This window comes from Amblyomma maculatum, chromosome 5 (genome assembly GCF_055883805.1).
Source record: "Amblyomma maculatum isolate TAMU_Amacu chromosome 5, ASM5588380v1, whole genome shotgun sequence".
NCBI lineage: Eukaryota > Metazoa > Arthropoda > Arachnida > Ixodida > Ixodidae > Amblyomma > Amblyomma maculatum.
The window spans coordinates 56,071,691-56,091,357 of NC_139348.1; the positions used below are offsets into that span (position 1 = coordinate 56,071,691).

The 19,667-nt window shown below is 49.5% G+C and overlaps 1 pseudogene; it reads left to right on the forward strand.

The window, feature by feature from the left end:
- Window positions 1-17,154: 17,154 nt before the first annotated feature.
- Window positions 17,155-19,450, forward strand: LOC146188353 (uncharacterized; annotated as a pseudogene).
- The last annotated feature ends 217 nt before the right edge of the window (window positions 19,451-19,667 follow it).

Consider the following 19,667-nt stretch of genomic DNA (forward strand, 5'->3'; position numbering starts at 1 on the left):
GATACTCTTGCGGGCTGCCGGGCAATGTTGCATGCCTTTGCCGACAACGCCTTCCACCTTCTCGCCCTGACCTTTGGAACTACTCGTACGATAGCGACCAGCTCTCGCCGAGAACTGCGCCCGGTCCGTGACTTTGCATCTCGCGACAATCAAACGTATACCACTCGCCGATAATCTTCCCCTCGTCGCCGTTCACCGTCTCCGCTTCTCCGATGCTCTACCGGCGCTTTTGAGGGAAAATAACAGTCGCAGTTCCCGGGGCAAGATCTCCGTTTGGTTCGAACTCTTCATGTCCTCCGTGTTCTCCCGCTAACGTAATACAGCTGTTTGTCGACAGCGTCGCAATACTCGCTCTTGTCGACACGGACGCTGCCGTATCCGTCAACAGTGAAGCTCTTTGTCGTCGTCTTCGCAAGGTGACCACAGCGCCGTCAGACTGTTTGCTTCGCATCGCCTCATCACAGTGCATTCATCCTCAGCGGCGTGCACGGCCCGTGCTCTCGTCGAAGGCGTTTTATACACCATCGTGTTAATTTTAGTCTCACTGCTCACACATAATCCTGGGCTACGATTTCCTTCACACTCATTGTTTCCTTATTGCCTGCACCCGCGAGGAAGTTGCCTTTTATCTTTTTTGTGATACTGTCTTGTGTGACGTCACTAAATGGTCTGCAAAACGCCTTGTCGCCAATTTCACAGTAATTCCTCCATTTTCTGCTGAACTCCTTCTAATCTGCTGTGAATGCGTTAGTACTTCGACGGTCTTCTTCACACCCTACGATGCCGCTTCACGCCATCCCTGCCTACTACTTCCATTTCCTGTTCTAAAGTTCGAAGATGGCTTTAGAGCATTGTACGTCTCGAATTCACTTTCATGCCTATCCGTCCTGCTACGCGGCGAGTGTCTGAAGTTTTGAAGAACTTGATGCCGCGCTTGTAAATATTCTTCCTGCTACGTCTACTTCATTCGATGTTAATGTTCTTAGCTCTTGTGATGTTTATCACCTGATGTTTTTCAACAGGATAATAACGCTGATCTGACACCCGCGCAACGCGATCAACTCGCTGCCCTTTTAGAGAGCTTCACTTCTTCCTTCGACTTTCCTCACAGTGCTCCAGGTGCCACGTTTATCATTAAGCACACAATCAACACTGATACAAACGCATATTCGCAACAGCGTCCTTACCACGTGTTGGCCTTTGAGCGCCACGTCATTGCTGATAACGTGAACGATATATTTAGCCGGAGCGTCATACAGCCATCTGACACTTCATAAGTTTCTCCTGTTGTGTTTCTCACTCCAAACGATGGGTACCTTCGTTTTTCGTCGGTTGCCGTAGGATAAACAAGATCACTCGCAAAGATGTCTATCCTCTGCCACGAATCCACGACGCCTTGGACTGTTTACATGGAGCAGAGTGTTTCTTTATCGATTTGCGCTCTGACTACTGGTAGGTGCCGATGGCTTACAATGACCACTCGAAAACGTCCTTTATACACCTGACGGCTTATTCGAGTTCAACGTTAAGCCCTTTGGCGTTTGCAATGCACCGGCAACTTTAGAGCACCTGATGGACATTTTTCTTTGTGTCCATCAGGACTCAAGTGGCAGACCTGTCTTCTTTCTTTCTTCTCACCATCTCCGCATATCCTGACGCGTCTCACCAACGCTAGGCTTCAGTTGAATTACAAGAAGTGCCATTTTACCGGTCGAAAACACAATTTTAGCCCGCATAGTTTCTAAGGTCAGCATTCTTCCCGATCCAACCAAACATCGCGCAGTTGCAGAGTTTCCGAAGCCAACCTCCCTGAAGCAGTTTCGGAACTTTATGGGCCTGTTCCTACTCTGGACGTTTCATCTTGAACCTCGCCTCTATCCTCGCTGCTCTGACCCAGTTTCTTGCCGGCAATTCTAACGTTTCGTCCTGGACTCCAGCCTGCGCTAAAGGCTAACTTCCATGTAGCCGGTGGACCTCTCATCGTGACAAGCGCTCAAAATTTCAAGCCGTAGGTGTGCAGGTACTACGAGTAGGAATGTCTTATTTGATTTTTCAAAGATACGCTTTTATAGAACTGCACTTCGTAAAGCGTATGACTGCAAGCCATGACGAAAAGCAAGCAGTACCTGACCACTGATGCCTTCTAGATACTCGATGAGTAGTGCCAGCTCTGGGTCCTTTCATTGATGGCCAACCATAAGGGAGTGTGTAATGGCCCCAATAAAGGGGAAATTACCGGCGTTTTCCACTGCAGCGTAGTCAGAGGGCGCGCGTGACAAGCAGTGCGCATTTTAGTGTTTATGTCCCTACCTCTAAACACAAGTCGCGTCATACTCTTGAAGACAGAGTCCATCGAACCTATCGTACCGACGGGTCTCTAAGGCTTGCCAGCCAGCAGAGAGAATGATGTTCGCTGATAATACGGATAAACGGCCATACAGATATAGCCGAAACTTGTCTATGGCCCAGATTACCGCCAGATACACCTTCTCGATCATCGAATAGTTCACCTCCGAAAGTGACAGTGATCGGCTTATAAAAGATATGACTCGTTCTACGCCGTCTTGCCACTGGATAAGCACCGCCCCGAGGCCAAAGTTTCTGGTATCAGTATGCACTTCGGTAGCGACATCTTCATTGGAGTTGATGAGTATTGAAGGACTGTGTAGGCACTTCGGATGCCTTGGAAGGCTTCTTCTTGGTCGCATCCCCACAGCGCATCCCCATTCTTTCTTGGTTAGAGCTGTTAATGGTTCAGATTTCTTGGACAAATCTTGGATGGAGGGTCGGTATTAAGAGCAAAGACCCATAAATTGTCGAAGTGCACTTTTTTGATGGGGCGTGGAAAACTTCACACTGCGGTACGGTAGTCTTATCGGGATCAGGGATACAACATGGCCGAGGCACTCAAAACACGGCCCAGAAAGCTAAAGGGCGTTTCTCAGGCTTCATAATTGTTCGTCTTTGAGCGATTGCAGCACCTGTCCAGCTGTTGCTAGAAAGTAGGCGAGAAATCATGTACACCAAGAATGACTGCGACTTCAGACCTAATAAAACCGTGTTCATCATACGTTGGATTGTGGGCGGCGCCTAGCCAAACGGAAGCACGTTAAACTAGAATAGAACATCGGGGGTCACAAATGCAGTTTTCTCTCGATTTCTCTGATCCACCTCTATTTGCTAGTACCCGCGTTTGAGGTTTAAAAAGGAGAAATACATGGCGTTGCGCAGTCGGTCCAGGGCATCATCAATTCTGTGTAGTAGATAGACGTAGTCACATTATTTATTTTCCGGTAATCGACACAGAATTTCAGGCCGTCATTTTTATCTTTCATAAAGCAACTGGTGACGCCTATATGGGCTTGTTGAAGGCTGCATCACGTCGTCCACGAGCATTTCGTCCACTTATGTTTTTATGGCTTCACTTTCGATAGGCGAAAGCCGATACGGGCGCTGTTATACCGGCAACGTGGTTTCATCAGTGATGCTACGATTGACAACAGGATTACAAGCGACATAGGAGTCAGTGGCGAAGCAGTGTGCGAAATATACGAGAAGAGCAGCGAGAAGGTTCCGCTGATCGGGCGTCGAGTGCCGGCTAATAGTAACGGTTTGAAGGGCAGGGCAAAGTGCGACCTCTTCTTGAGGGCTTGCCGCGGCGGTACGTATTTAACGCAACGGAATAACATGGTAAAGGAACGCAACAGCCGTGTCCTTCGCGAGGTGCTGCATCTCCATAGCAAAATTCATCTTGAGGACACTAACACAACCTTTATGGAGTTACACGAGTTCGAATGACAGCTATCTTCTCCAGCATAAGCGGGAGGTGCCCATCCCCAAAGTAAATCATGTTTCATAACAACCAGCACACTAGATCGTTTTGGCACCCTCACGCCATCATCGACGTATAGAAAACAGCTGAGTCCCGGATCTTCATTTTCATTATGTGAAAGTGCTTGTTTCGTCGAGAACATCACACGCACTACTTTCAGGCCAACGATAGCGCCGTTGCTCTGCAGGAAGTCTATGCCAATAATCAAGTCCTTCGAACACTCAGTAAGTACCACGTATTCACCGACATAGATAAAACCACAAAGGCCGGCCTGCGCTGCGAACGTGCCCGCAGGGGTAAACAAATGACGCCCAGCCGCGTAAATTTTCGGGCCAGACCACTGCTGATGCATAGAAAAGCTCCATAGTTAAAGGTGGAGAATGCAGGATTGGAATTCAGTACGGCACCTCCACAAATGTGTAACGTAATGTTACACAAAACCCAACCTGTCATCGAGGAACGTCAGCAACCAGTCAGGCGAGCACAAGATGGAGCACAGTTTCCCATCGTCGTCTTTCCGAATCGCCCGTGTTAGTCAATGTCATCCTCTATAAATGGCATGGGTCCCTATTTTATTATATTGAAGACGCTATTCATTGGTATTTGAAAGCAGTTCTACGATACCTTTAATATTGCTACATTACGCGGTCCATGCACTGGTATCTGCATAAGGCGGGAGAAGAAGAAGCTCATGAGTTTTGGTGAAGACGACGTGCGAGCAGTGTCGGTTGGTGCCGTTCTCGCACATCAGCTCGGTTCCCCTCACGTCATCGCCTATGCCAGCTCTCTGCTGCCGAACAAAATTATTCCATCACTGAACGTGAGTGCTTAGCCCTAGTTTGGGCCATTACGAAGTTCCGCCCTTACTTGTATGGGCGGCCATTCACAGTTGTCACTGACCACCACGCATTGTGTTGGCTTTCCACACTCAATCACCCTACTGGCCGCCTTGGACGTTGGGCCTTGCGCCTTCAGGAGTACAATTTTTCAGTAGTTTATAAGTCTGGCCAGTTGCATCGAGACGCCCATTGCCTGTCCCGTCATCCGGTCGACTCGCCAAGCTAACTTCAATGTGACATTGACGCTTGCGTGCTCTCTATTTCTGACTTTTCCAACAGTCGCCGGGAGCAACGCAAGGACCCTCAGCTTAGCGAAATTATCAATTGCCTCAGCGACGATCGCCATGACCCTTCCCTTCGTTTATTTGTGCTCCACGACGTTACCTTATACCGGCACAATATGCGACCTGATGGCCCCGACCTTCTACTAGTAGTCCCTCAGCACCTACGCACAGCCGTCCTTGAACAGCTTCACGACGTTCCCACAGCAGGTCATCTAGGCGTCTCTCGCACATACGACAGTGTGCGCCGTCGGTTCTTTTGGCCAGGCCTATACCGCGCCGTCTGCCGCTATGTGGCTGCTTGTGACCGCTGTCCACGCCAGAAAAAGCCATCAGTTTTATCAGCTGGACTCCTGCAGCCGATCGACATCCCCATAGACCCGTGTTCTCGAGTGGGTCTGGATTTTCTAAGGCCATTTCCACTGTCTGTTCGACGCGCTCTGCCGCACCATTCGAAGCTGGATTGTAGGGCGGCACAAGCATGCGACGTATTTCATTACGTGTCATGAATTCCAAGTACTGTTCACTTGCAAAGGCAAGCAGCCCATTGTCGGACACGATGAGATCCGGCAGCCCATGCGGCGCAAATGCTGTTCGCAAGGCACTGACAACAGCATCGCTGACGTTGACGCCACTGAAAAAACTTCGACCCACTTTGAATAGGCGTCAACAATAATCAGGAACGTATGACCCATGAATGGGCCCCCAAAGTCAACGCGAAGCCTTGACCAGGGCCTCTGTGGAAACGGCCATGGCGTGTGCTGAATGCGTTGCGGTGCACGCAGGTAAGCTTGGCAGGTTTCACAGCTCTTTACACTCTTAGCGATGTCTCGATCAATTCCCAGCCACCAGATGTGGCTTCTGGCAATTGTCTTGCTTTTCTCAATGCCAGGATGCCGAGTATGAAGTATCATTAGGACGTGGACTTTCAAAGCTTTTGGGATAACAACTCGGTAACCCCACAGCAGGCAACCTTCGTGAAGGCTGAGTTCGTGCTCCTTGCTGTGAATGAATTTCCTTCTGGTCCTGCTGAAAGTTGTTGCCCTCGCAGGACAGCAAGAGCTACATAGCTCAGGAATGAATAATTTTTTGTAGCTCGTGCCACAGTGGCAGGTGACAACAGTCCTGGGTATGCTTGTTCAAGCATGAACAATTCAGCAGGTGCAGGTAGATCCACGTTGTTTGCAGGCAACGGCAACCTACTAAGAGCATCCGCATGACCTAAGTACAGACCAGGCTTGTAAACAAGCTTGTACTTGTATGCAGAGAGTTTCAATGGCCATCTGACTAGTCGTGGTGAGGCTTGCACTGGAATAGGTTTTTCATCATTCAGTAATCCTAGTAGTGGCTTGTGATTCGTATAAGCGGTGAAAGGAGTGCCCCACAAGTACTGGTGGAACTTTTCAACGCCAAATACAAAGGCGAATGCCTCTTTGTCAAGTTGGCTGTAGTTTTGATCTGCACGAGACAAACATCTGGAGGCAAAAGCAATGGGCAGTTCTCGACCATCAGATTCTCGGTGTGCCAAAACTGCGACGATCCCATACGGAGAGGCATCGGAGCTGAGACACAATGGCTTCCCTGGGTTGAAATATACTAGGACTGGGGCGGATATTATTACTGCTTCACTGCATTGAATGCGTTTTCTTGCTCTTTTCCCCACACCCATTTCTTTTCGTTCATGAGAAGCAAATGCAAAGGGCGGAGGTGTCCGGAAAGGTTTGGTAAACAGCCTGTACAAGTTCACAAGTCCCAAAAAACTTTGAAGCTCTTTGACGTCCCCGGGTGCAGGTGCACGAAGGATGGCAGATACCTTTCAAACTTGGAGACAGGCTTTGTTTGCTTATGATGTGCCCGAGTTATTCAACTTGTCGAACGAAAAAATGACACTTGCCGAACTTCAACCTAAGTCCAACATCACGGAGTCTAGATAGGATCGCACTAAAGTTGCGAAGATGCTCCGAGTCATTCGAGCCAGTGACAAGGATGTCATCGAAATATACTGCAACATGTGACAGCCCTCGGAAAAGGTTCTCCATCTCTCTTTGAAACAAGGCGGGTGCCGATGACACGCCGAAAGGAAGACGTGTATACTGGAATAATCCTAAGTTTGTGGAGACTGTGACATACTTTCTAGATTCTTTGTCAAGAACTATCTGCTGGTAGGCATCTCTGAAATCCACCTTCGTGCACTTCTCACCTCCTGACAGCATGACCCACAGGTCCTCAATTCTCGGAATTGGATATTTTTTCCACCGTACCCACTGGATTAAAGGTAATCTTGAAATCTCCGCAAATCCTGACGCGTCCATCCTTCTTGGCTGCTGGAACAATAGGTGCAGCCCAAGCTGAAGAAGTGACTGGCTCTAGGATGCCTTACCTCACTAGGCGCTGAAGCTCTTGTGACACCCCGTCCTCCCAGGCAAAGGGCAGTGGGCGTGGCTTGAAAAACTTGGGTACAGCATCTTGTGGAACATGGATTGTGGCTTCTGGACCCTTTAAAGTTGCCAGGCTCTGTTCAAACACCTCAGGAAACGCTTGAAGAAGGTCCTCAACATCAGAAACAGCATGAACGTCTGCTTCCACGCGAGCAATGTGAGTGCCCAGTTCACGGATCCAGTTCCGGCGCATAAGTGTAGGTGAATGTTACCCAGTCAGGAATAAAGGTAGCACTGCTATTCTGTCACGAAACTGCACTGTGACATCTAACTTGTGTGAGCTCACCCGAGTAGCTTCGCAGGAGTACATCAGACGGCGTGACAGATACTGACGGTAGCTACTTCTGAAGATGATTTTTTCCCATGACAGAAACGCTCGCACCGGTGTCCAGCTCCGTACAGAGCGGTTTACCGCAAACGCTGACTGTCACAGTGAAGGGTGGTGGCGGCGCGACGGTGTCGACTAGCCACATGTCAAACACGTCGGCAGAAACGTTGTTGTCAACAGTGTTGACTGGATGCGTTCCAGGCGTGCTCCAGGCGCGGACGCATGTGGCCTTTCTTCGAGTTGCACACTCGACCAATGTGTCTCTTCTTCCTGTAGTAATTGCACGAACTACTGACATGCTTGCACACGGACGCGAGGGGTTCGACCCCGCAGCGGTAGCATGTGAGACGCCTCTTTGATGCCGCGATTTGATAAGTGGGCAGCGCACTTCGGCTTGAGCTCGCTATCTCGCGGGCATCTTCCTTCGCAGCTTCCATGGCAAATGCAGTTTTTTTCAGCGTATTCATACGTAAGGTCTGCTTTCTCGAGCAGCCTCGTCTGCACGGCTGTGTCGTTTATGCCGCAGACGATGCGGTCCCTCAATATGTTGCTAAGCTCAGCTCCGAAGTTGCAATGTTCCGAGAGGCTTTTGAGCGACGCCACAAAGTTACTGACTCGTCCTCCGCGCGAACACACGTGTTGAACCTGAAACGCTGCGCGGCAGCAGATGGCTTCGGACAGTAATGGTCAACAAGAACAGAAAGAACTTCTTGCAAGGTTTTGTCTTACGGTAGGGCGGGCTTCACGAGATCCCGCAAGAGAGCACAAGTTTTCTGTCCACAGCAACTAAAGACTGACTTCTTTTTCTTTTCTGCGATGTCATTCTCAATGAAAAAAGCTTCAAGGCGATCAACGTAGCAAGGCCACGCGTCTCTCCTTCCTCCATCGAACACTTCAAGGGTGTCGAACATTGGCATTATGGAATTCTTGCGCGTTGACTTGCCAGAACAACGAAGAACTCACGTGCACAGAAGGGGGCGGATGAAAGACGAATTTGAACTTGAATTGTTTTCCTTGTCGCCACCTGTTACGAGTTGGTGGACCGAGCAATGCCGAGAGGCGGACCGGCTCGGCGGTGTTGTGCCGGTGGGGTTATCACACAGTAGCCCACCATCAGCAGGGTTGTGCCAAGGAATTTGTAACGCAGCGCTCGTCACGCGTTTCGTGAACGAGGGCTGTCAGCTCCCTGGGCGGTAGCGATGAATCCGGGTCGGCGTTCGTGAGATGAAGAAATGCTTTATACACTACAGGTATTTAAACAACGAGTTCGGCTCTGGGGCCGAAAGCAAACATAGCCATACGCGACTGTTCTCGCGCAGCGACGGCCGGGGAGATTCCGCCGCGTCCGCACTGTCAGGGGGCGAACTGCTCCCGATGGACGCTAGTGACGAACTCACACACGGAGTCTCGAACGGAAGCACTTCAGACTCCGTTACCGAGAACCGTTGGCGCTCAAAATGGTCCAATCCGACGGCATCACTTTCGGAGGGCCAATGGTAGAGCTTGCTGCGCTCTCACTTCAAATATGCCGCGGGGCGAGAAGGAGTTCACCGTCAGGACCACGGCGCCATGCTGTTTGGATGCTCAGCTCATGTTGAAACACGTCGCTTCTCTCCCTTTGGCACGGCTCGCCTCCAGTGCACTGGTGCTTCGTAGAGAAGTATCCGTATTTTGTGAAGGAGGCGTTAGCCGAAGAAGTTTGGCGTCCGGCTGAATTTCTGGCCGGATTTGGCCAGGCACAACAGCACCCCGCCATCAGACAGTGCGCCGGGAAGACGAGCTGCTCGCATGTGGCTCGGATGCCGGGCGCGCTCGTTCGCCAGGTTCCTCCAAGCTCACGTCCAGTATCCGGGCGCCAGGTAGCCTCACGTGCCTCGGGTTCCACTCGCCAGGTCAGGATCTCTGCCGACAGCTTTGTTGCCGGGGCACGCCGATCAACTTCGCTCGGGTCGCTCCGATGCCCTTGCCACTTCCACTAGTAACGGTAGACTTTTCTGCGGCTTGCAAAACCGACCACAACAGGCAACACCCAACACAAGCAAGTACCCTCGGTCACCCGTCAAACACCAGACAGAGGCAAAATTGTTGCACGCCATGTTGCAACTATACTACACGGACCCTGGTTTGGACGCTAGTACACACCGAGACGGTGCTTTTGAGCCGGCGGGGTAGTGCTACATTAGGCGGTGCATGCACTGGTATCTGCATAAGGACGGGAGAAGAAGCTCGTGAGTTTTGGTGAAGACGACGTGCGAGCATTGTCGGTTGGTGCCCGGTTAACGCTGCTGTGTTTCTATGTTCTGTGTGCGGAGTCATCTTAGACTAATCTCTTAGCCTTAGCTTGCCACGTATCAATACAATAATACTCACTTTTCTTTTGTGTAATACCCCCAACATTAAGAAATATTGCCATGATATACTTGACTCACTGCTCGCACCACTAGTCTCTTCCACCGTGTAATATGCAGCACACATAAAGATGCGTCAAAAGGAGCAAAAATAGATTTTATTCTTCGGCCTAACATTTGCTCTTCAATTACAAGCAGAGAGATGAAATCACGTAGAGGAAACTAAAAACCATTATTGTCATCATACTCATCAGCAGCAGCCTGACTATAGTCCCTGCAAGACGAAGGCGTCGGCGGCCGCTTTTTGCTGGAGGCGAAAAACAAGGCACCCGTGTGCTGTGAGATGTCAGCGCACGTTAAAGAACCCCAGGTGGTCCAAATTTCCGGAGTCCTCCACTACGGTGTCTCTCATAGCCTGAGTCGCTTTGGGACATTAAACCCCACAAAACCAAAACCAACAAAGGCCTCTCCCATATTCTTCAAATTATCTTGGTCCTGTGCTAGCTGCATCCATCTGACCCCTGCGAACTTTTATTGCGAAAGCCCTACCACTCGCACTTTCAAGCCTTGCGTGACCCGGCCGCAGTTACGTCTTACCCACGTGACGCTGTGACGTCACACATTACGTGACACACGGGCTAGCAGGAGCTGGCAACCTGAGTCTCTCGTTTCGCATGGGACGGTTATGTCAGAATCAGCCTGCTAGGACCCCGGCATTCACGTTACCCCTATAGGCCGCTAGGGCACGATCATATGGGTTGGTTAAAGCAAGGCTTTATATGTGGGCTGAGGAAGAAGAAAAAGAGAAGAAGGTTCGGTCAGGCGCAGCTAATGCTTTCGCTTAATATTTGGTTCAGCAGTGTTTAACCCTTGTAAATTTTTAACTTCATCGACCCACCTACCTTTCAGCTGCCCCCTGCTACGTTTTCCTTCCCTTTCGCCTCTGTTCATCCCTTGAGTTACCTTAGCAACGCAATGTCGTCAGCAAATCACAGATTACGGAGGTATTCTCTGTCTACCTCTATCCCTAACTGCTTCCACTCCTCGTGTCTGAATACTTCCTCCAAGCAAGCTGTGAATAGTCCTGACAAGATCGTGTTTCCTTTCCTAACGCCCTTCTTTATAGAAATTTTGTTGCGTACTGAATTCAGGACTATGGTTGTTGTGCAGCAACAATATATATCTTCCAGTTTTTTCACGTACGGCTCGTCTACACCCAGATTTCGCAAGGCCTGCATGACCGCCGAGATTTCTACTGCGACAAATGCTTTTTCGCGATCAGTAAATGCTATATATTCCGAGCAATTTTCTATCGCCTGCTTGATGTTATGAATATCCTCCTGAGTTCCCAGGTGCATTTATAGGTTCGCAGATTTTTTTGAAAGTTTCAGAAAATGACGTTTACATTACAAGGAAGAAAAGTGAAATTTATTTCTTCACCATTGTCGGCGGTTTTAGCATAACATGCTGTCCAATATATTGAACACTGGCACTCTACCCGGTTATTTCTGAGCTAATGTGCATGCAGTAACACCTAGGAAGAATAATATGAAATATGATTCCAAAGTGCAAAAACTTTTTATTATTCACATATTCAAAAAATTACCGACGATTACTTTACTTCCTAATGCGAAATTTGAGCGCAGCAAATAAGTTGTTTCACCTTTTCGATAGATTGAGGCAAAGAAATCGAGCAACCCTTGTATGCGCTTCACAGAATTCTTTTTTTATTTTTCACACGTATTCCTTTAACAAAGAACGGCAGCGGCAATTTCGGCTCGGGCGGTTCACATATACAGATCCGCCGCCACCGATCTGGCTCTCTGATTGCCACCGCACAGGGGTTGCATTGGAGGAGGAGCGAAGAAAGGAATTAAGTTCGAGCCGGCGCTTTGACAACCGGAGACTCGCAGGAAGAGGGGGGAGGGGGGCGGCGTATACACCCAGCGGCAAACGATGGGGGCAGAAGCGCGCGCAGCAAGTGGACAACGCGAAAAAGGGAGGAGGGAAGAGATAGCAGCGACTGACTGATGCTGCTGACGCCGATAGTTTGTCAACCCCAGCTGCGGAGTTGGTTTCAGGGACAACGCCGCCGATGCCGACGCAAACAATATGATACCTTCGCTTCCGCAGCGCCAAGAACCAGGTCTAGCCGTGGGAAGGTGGTCACGTATTCGTCGACGTGCCGGGGCCTATGTGAAATAACCGGCGCGTTGGCAACTGAAGAGCACCCTATCCGCCACACAGGAACAGGGCGGGGGGGGGGGGGGGAACCTCCCCTCCTCTTTCTGCATGGCGGTGACGGTGTTCTATGCAGTCACGTTATCTTGACTCTCTAGCGGCGTCAGCGGCATCCAGCGGTATCAGTCGGTCGCTGCTAGCGCTGGGGGGATGAAAGGGGGGCGGAGCTGGTTACGACGCCGACGCCGACGCGAAACCCAGGAACGGACGCCAAGGAGCTGCGCTCTAAAAAGTACAACACAAAAAGAAAAGGGAACCTTCATTTGGTTACAAACACCTATTTGGGCACTTTTTGTGAGCCATTTCAAAGCATTGCCTGTCCTTTGTGACGCAAAAGAACATGTTGCACTTCGTGCAGAACTTCGTCTTCATGCTACAACCTTGCAGTCTGCCGCGGGCGGCATTCACAGCATCAGTTATTCTGGAGAAGTGCCCACTGGTGTTTCCTTTCATTGCATCTGGTGAATTTTTGGGACGCTTAACTGGAGGAGCCCACTCGTCACTGTCGCTATCAGTGTCTTCGTGCTTGCGGCCTTCAGCAGCGAGAGATTCAGCTACAGAAAGCCGGAACTCCAAAAATTTCATGATTTCTGTTTTCTTTTTTTTTCTCTGTGCATGTCCTCAGTGTACTGCACCCATGAATTGCTCAACGCAATGTCAAATAGATGAAAAATGCTTCTGATAGTCCATTTGTTGACCCGGGCCTTGATTCTGTAATAGCTAATCATTCGATCAGCCAGGTCAACACCACCCATGTTGATGTACATTTTGACAACATGTGGCCGGGGTACGTCAAGGTAGTTTTTCTCCTTGCGTGGCCATCTGCGACAGCTGTATTCTGGCTCCTGGCCATGAACTGACGACAGCAACGTAATAGGCTTATCATACCAGCCTACCGCAATCTGGCGATCGTCCTGCATACGTGCTCGGGACGAGGGAGTTTGTGACACCCATCCATAATTAGAGAGACCAGGGGTCGGATTCTTCAGAGCAGGTCTTCTTTCTTCTCTTCATCGCCAACATCAAGCTCATTGACAAGCTGAAGCCAGCGTCGTAATTTGAAATACCTGTTACGAGTCATGTTTTCGGCTACAAGCGGAACTCTGGTCTTTCTTTGCGAATACATCTGAATCTGCTGGTAGCCCAAGCATGACATCGTCAATGAGGTCCCAAAAAATGTCTTAAGTTCTTCAACTGATACATCCAACGAACGTCCAGTCACTTCCACGTGGGTTCTATTCACTGAGTAGGCCATTTTTTCGTATGCTTCTTTAGGTACATACTGCAAAAAGTAATTGTAGGGGGCTCAAGAGGCCCGCACTTCACTGTCATCAGCATTGCCGGGAATGAAAGCTGGAAGCCATGTTGTAATGGGCCTGCATTGAAATAAAAAAAATGTGCGTGAAATATAAAAATTGTTTCTTTGCAGGCTCGTCACAACACAGTGAAGCCATGCAGTGTCAGAATGCTTACTCTTTAAGACGTTTCCAGCGAGCTCCAGATGTTTTGCCGATTGAAGTTGACGGGCCATCGTCTTCACTACTTTCATCGTCAGAGCTGACATCTCCAAGAGGTGAAGAAAAGCTGGGGTCCACTATGGTGTCCTCATCGCTGTCAGAGAGGTCGATATCTGATCAGTTGCCAGCAGCTATTCTTTGTAGGATTCTGTCTGCAGTTTCGTCTGACACCAAAGGTATGTATCCTGACCAAAAAAAAAGAATGTTTAGTGCGCAGAAATACAAAACAGTCCAAACAGCACAGACCCCCATCACGGCAATGGAATTTGTTGCGCCCATAAAACTAAGGCGCGCTAGGCTCATTCTGGCAGCCATCGCATTGCTGAGTTCAAAAAGACCGCGTTGAGTGCCAGCGTCCCACGTGTTGGACATTCAAAATAAAACGAGCAGAAAAAGCCAGAAAGTGGGCACATAAACAAAAGTTTCAGTTCTGCGTGTTCTCTGAAACATAAATTATGATTTGATGCAGGTTTTGTGCCGAAATACGCGTGATAATACGAGAAACAGAACTTACTTTTCCGTAGAAAGATGCCCCGCTGAACGCCGCCATTACAAACACCCCTGGTGGCAAAATAACTGATGCAGTTTGAACGCAACTTCTTAGGTGGCGCTAGTAGGTGTCCAAAATATTGGACGATTGGATGGTACCGGCTAAAAAGCTTTGAGTCCTGCGTAGTGGCGTTGTATTCAATGTTCAATATATTGGACAAATGCTTGATAGCGGGAACTCAGGAGGATATGTTCGATAGTACACTACCCTTTCTGACAATTTGCTTAATTTTTAGCTTGAATGCAGTCTAAGATTGTCCTGATTCTATTAGCAAATCCTTTAGTAAATACCTGATGGTAGATTCCTGATTACCTTAGTAAATAATTGAAAACCAAGGTATTTCCAAATCCACTACTGTAAGTGGCATCTGGAATTTCTTAGTCCTAGTGTAAACATTCCAAGAGCACATTGGGCCACTAAAGTGGGAGGAGGTGAAAGCGTCTGTTGCGTGGTAGTCCGAAGCCCTCCAATACGGCACCTCGTTGGCTACTTTTTTCAATCCCACCTTCATCCTTCTGTTTACAGTTCGCTTAAGGTGTCCACGGAGAACTGTGCCTTTTCTTTCCTGTAAATCAATTTGAAACGCCGCTGTTGCCTCTGTTCTGCGTCTTCTTCTATACGCTGTGTGGTGCGGCATTAGAGGTAGCGCCAAATGAAAGTCGGTGCACGGACGCCTAGAACGAATGCCGGTGGGGTCAGCTTCGTGTAAGCGTGACTCGCCTGGTGACGTTATGATGTTACTTCCGGTGTTTAGGCATGACCAGATGTGACGCCATGACCATGAGCGTGACTATGACGTCATCACCATGTGATGACGTCATAGTCATGCTCATTTCAAGGTACGATATACTACACCTCTGATGACAGCATCATTTACTTAAAAATACTACTAACTACACTACTGATGGCGTCATCATTTTAAAGGCACGACGTACTGCACCACTGATGACATCATCATTTATTTCGAGGTACGACATACTACACCGCTGATCATGATTAATTTCAAGGCACGAAATACAACACAACTGATGATGTCATCATTTATTGCGAGGTACGACCTACTACAGTATTGATGACATCATAATTAATTTAAAGGCGCGGCATACTGCACCACTAGTGAGGTTATAATTATTCCAAGGTAAGATTTACTATGAAATTGATGACGTCATCATGCTACAGCATTGCGGACGGTCGAACATGTTCGTGGCCGTGAGCTTGAGACATTAAAATCTTCCGCCTTAAAAGAAGGTTTAATTTATGACGTCGATGTCGGGCAGGGGGCCGATCTAGACCAGGGAGGCTTTGTGCGATAGCAAAGCGACAAGTGCTTCTTAGGGTCTAACGAGGGGCCCTTCAGAATGCCGGAATCGCTGGCATTAAAGCACGTATTAAAAGGAGACCATGATTATTTCTTTGTGTACATCGTATCGGAGTCAAATAATGTTGGTTTTTCAAGCATTATTACTTCGTATATGCTATTTGCATATAGTTCTACAGTGCTGAAACAATCTATGAATCAATTCTTTAGGACAGCAATGATTCAGTATACATATATTTAGAAAATTTCACATGCCCGTCCCAGCCGCAGTTTACTGCGTCTTCAGATGGGAAATGGCCGATGCGCTGCTGCCTCATCTGGATCCACGAGAAGAATGACCTTGAAATGAGAACAGTTAAGGTTCAAGGCGCACATTCTTGCTACGTTACTGCCATATAATTAATAATTTTGAAACACTTTTCGACCGCTATAAACGCGTATAGGGCTGAACGCTTGTTGGTTCTGCATAACGATGAATTGATGTTTCAGCTGCATCGAATTTAGAATACGTTGATTAGCTGAACCTCACGCTTCGGGGTCATAGTTTGGTTCTCGTCACTGACATTGACGAGTGCATTTATTACTTGTGAAAGGACGATTGGCGCCGACATTGTAATTTTGCTCCGAGCACAGTTATAAAATAGACTGTCGCGTGTGCATGTATTGTTTAAGGACTCCTCTCGAGAAGGATGCGTATATCCATCCACTGGGCCGCCGTTGCCGGATGATTCCAACCAGCGTTCCGTTCCGCAAGGTCTACACTCAAACGCAATCTAACCACGTTCTTAAATCAACTCCCAGTGTCTGATCAGTCTGAGTACGTCCGTGTAACATTTAAGGCAGGCGTTCACATATGGAAATTGCGTATTAAGCCGCTTGAATAGACAGACGCAGTTTGCGAGCTGCGTCTAGTAGAGAAATAAAAAATAAAGGACCACCTACGTGCATATCATAAACATTCAGGAAGTGCAAATTTATACGTTGGCAAACCATTTTGCACGCATTACTACCAATACCTTTAGGAATCCCAAATATAACTACAACTTGAGAGTGTCCCTGTCTCGGATCCCAACGGTGGAAAAAGCAGAAGACTAATCGCAAACTACGCTCCCGCATAGCTCAACTCAAAGAGCAGGCTGCGTCGTATGCTGCCCAGCTCTCAGATTCAAATTGGATAGCACGCTGTGACGTTGCAGCTAATCAGATGAGCTCGAAGGGGACATGGCGTCTCCTTCGCAATTTCATCGACCCCTTTCAAACGAGAGGGGAAACGCAAAAGCAGCTTCGGCGGGCTCTGCACGGGTACCAAGGTACGACGGCGCAGCTCGCGGACACCCTGTGCGACAGATATCTCTGTCGTATGGAGGACCCGACTGGGCCCGAGTACACGTACTCTGGCAAGCCTAATCAAACACTCGATTCTTCTTTGGAGTTGCACGACCTTAAGGCGGCCTTAGCTAAAATGCGCCGAGGTACGGCTCCGGCACGGGACCGCATAACAGTGAACATGTTAGCGAACCTCCAGGACTCAGCGTACCTCCATTTGTTAGAATACATGAACCAAATCTGGGAAGGGCGTCCACTCCCTCCCGAATGGAAAACGTCACTTGTGACGTTCATCCCCAAAGCAGGTAAGGCCGTGAATACGGACAACCTGAGGCCTATATCACTGACCTCGTGTGTGGGCAAACTTATGGAGATGCTGGCACGGGATCGCCTCTCTCCATACCTGGAGGCCAAGGGCTTCTTTGCAGCAACCATGTTCGGGTTTCGCCCGCGTATGTCCGCGCAGGACATCCTACTCCAGCTACACAGAGACGTAATACAACCCACAGCTATGCAACGTAATGACAAAGCCATCCTCGCCCTTGATCTGAAGGGGGCTTTTGACAATGTTAAGCACAGTAGCATCCTGGCCAACTTGAGCTCAACCAACTGCGGAGCTAGGGCCTACGCGTATGTAAGAGATTTCCTCTATAAACGCCAGGCCTTTCTTCAGATTGAGGACGAGGAGTATGGCCCTTACGTCATAGGAACACGGGGAACTCCTCAGGGAGCGGTACTATCACCACTTCTGTTCAACATAGCTATGATGCGCCTCCCAAGCCAACTGGCACGGGTGGAAGGAATTCAACATGCATTATACGCAGATGACATTACTATCTGGACCACCGACGGGAGCCTTGGGGAAATGGAGGAGCGCCTTCAGCGGGCCGCTTCCATAGTCGATGCGTATGCTATCGAATGTGGGCTCCAATGTGCTCCAGCCAAATCAGAACTTCTGCATGTTAGAACGAACCCAAAGGATAACACAGCAATACACATCTCTTTGTAGGGAGGTCCTATCAGAGAGGTAGAGGAGCTCCGGATTCTGGGCCTGTTCATTCACCACAGACTCAGACCGGACTCCACTATTGCAAGACTCAAGAAGGTAGGCGAACAGGTAGGGCGCATGAATCATCGCGTCTCCAACAAGCGGGGCGGTCTGCGGGGCAGGGACGCGCTGCGGCTTGTCCATGCTTTCGTGACTAGCCGGATCCTCTACGCCGTGCCATACCTTCGCACTACTAAGCAACACGATGAGCGAATAGACGCCATCATCCGCAAGGCAACTAAGCGAGCCCTGGATCTCCCGGTGGCTACCTCTAATGCAAAACTCAAGGCGTTGGGGGTGCTCAACTCCTACCAGGAGCTGCGGGAGGCCCATCTCGTGAACCAGTATACGCGGCTCATGCAGACGGCACCCGGGCGCCGCCTGCTTAGCCGCTTACGTATCCAACATGATTGCACTCCAGAGGAGTCGAGTCGTATCCCAGATCTGTGGCGCGATATCCTCTGGGTATCTCCGCTACCCCGTAACATGGACACCGACACGCACGAAAGCAGACGACAAGCGCGGGCTCGGGCGCTTGAGGGGCGGTACGGCTCCCGACCCGGGTATATTATTTAGACATAGCAGGGCCGTCGCCAACGGGATTTTACACGGCCGCTGTTGTTCACCAAGAAATGCACGTTGATTGACTCTCCTTCCGAACACAAAATTCAGCGCGAGCCGAGGAAGCAGCGATAGCGCTTGCTGCCGCGGACCCGAATTCAAGGATGATCATAACTGACTCCCGAAAAGCGTGTGTTCATTACTTAGAAGGGGAGATCTCCCCCTTAGCGAGTCGAAATCTAAGGCGGACTGCCACAGCTCCAACGTCAAAGAAAATAATTTGGGCTCCTGGCCACCAGGGCTTACGAGGTAAGGAAACCGCTGACGCGGCTGCCCGAGCGCTTACTCACCGGGCTCCTCATCAAAGCTCTTCTGACTCGGAGACAAACCAGCCGCTTCTGCGGTTCAAAGAAATCATAACGTATTATAGCGACAACCACCGCCTTTTCCCGGCTCCTGCAAAGGGGCTGAGTAAGGCGGAGGAACGAACTTTAAGGCGCCTGCAAACAGGTACTCTACTCTGTCCTGCAATCTTAAAACATTATGATCCTAACACGGATGGGCGATGTCCGCACTGTGGAGAGACTTGTGATGTCTTCCACATGGTGTGGGCATGTACTCGAAATCCTCACCTCCCCCCTTCCCCTACCCCTTCCCGAGAGGCATGGGAGACTGCCCTCCTCAACTGCTCAACACTGGAGTCTCAACAGGCTCTGGTGAAACGGGCGCGAGACGGGGCCTCGTCATGCGGTGTCCCGGACTAGGGACGCCGACCATGTAGCGGGGCCACTCTGTGGCTCCCAAACTCCAATTAACCAATAAACGTTTCCACCACCGCCCAGGCTGCAGTACTTTGTACTACATCCTGGAGCAAATTAAGCAATCGTTCCTCCGCCAAGGTTCGCTCATTTCGTTATTTTCTGGGGTACAGTGCACAACAGAAGGGAATTCAAAACACATGGCCCGAGAAATCAACAAATAAATGCGCCGAGGTCTTTTATTACAAAACCCTCGCGGGAAGAGGTCGTAGGTGCGTCGAC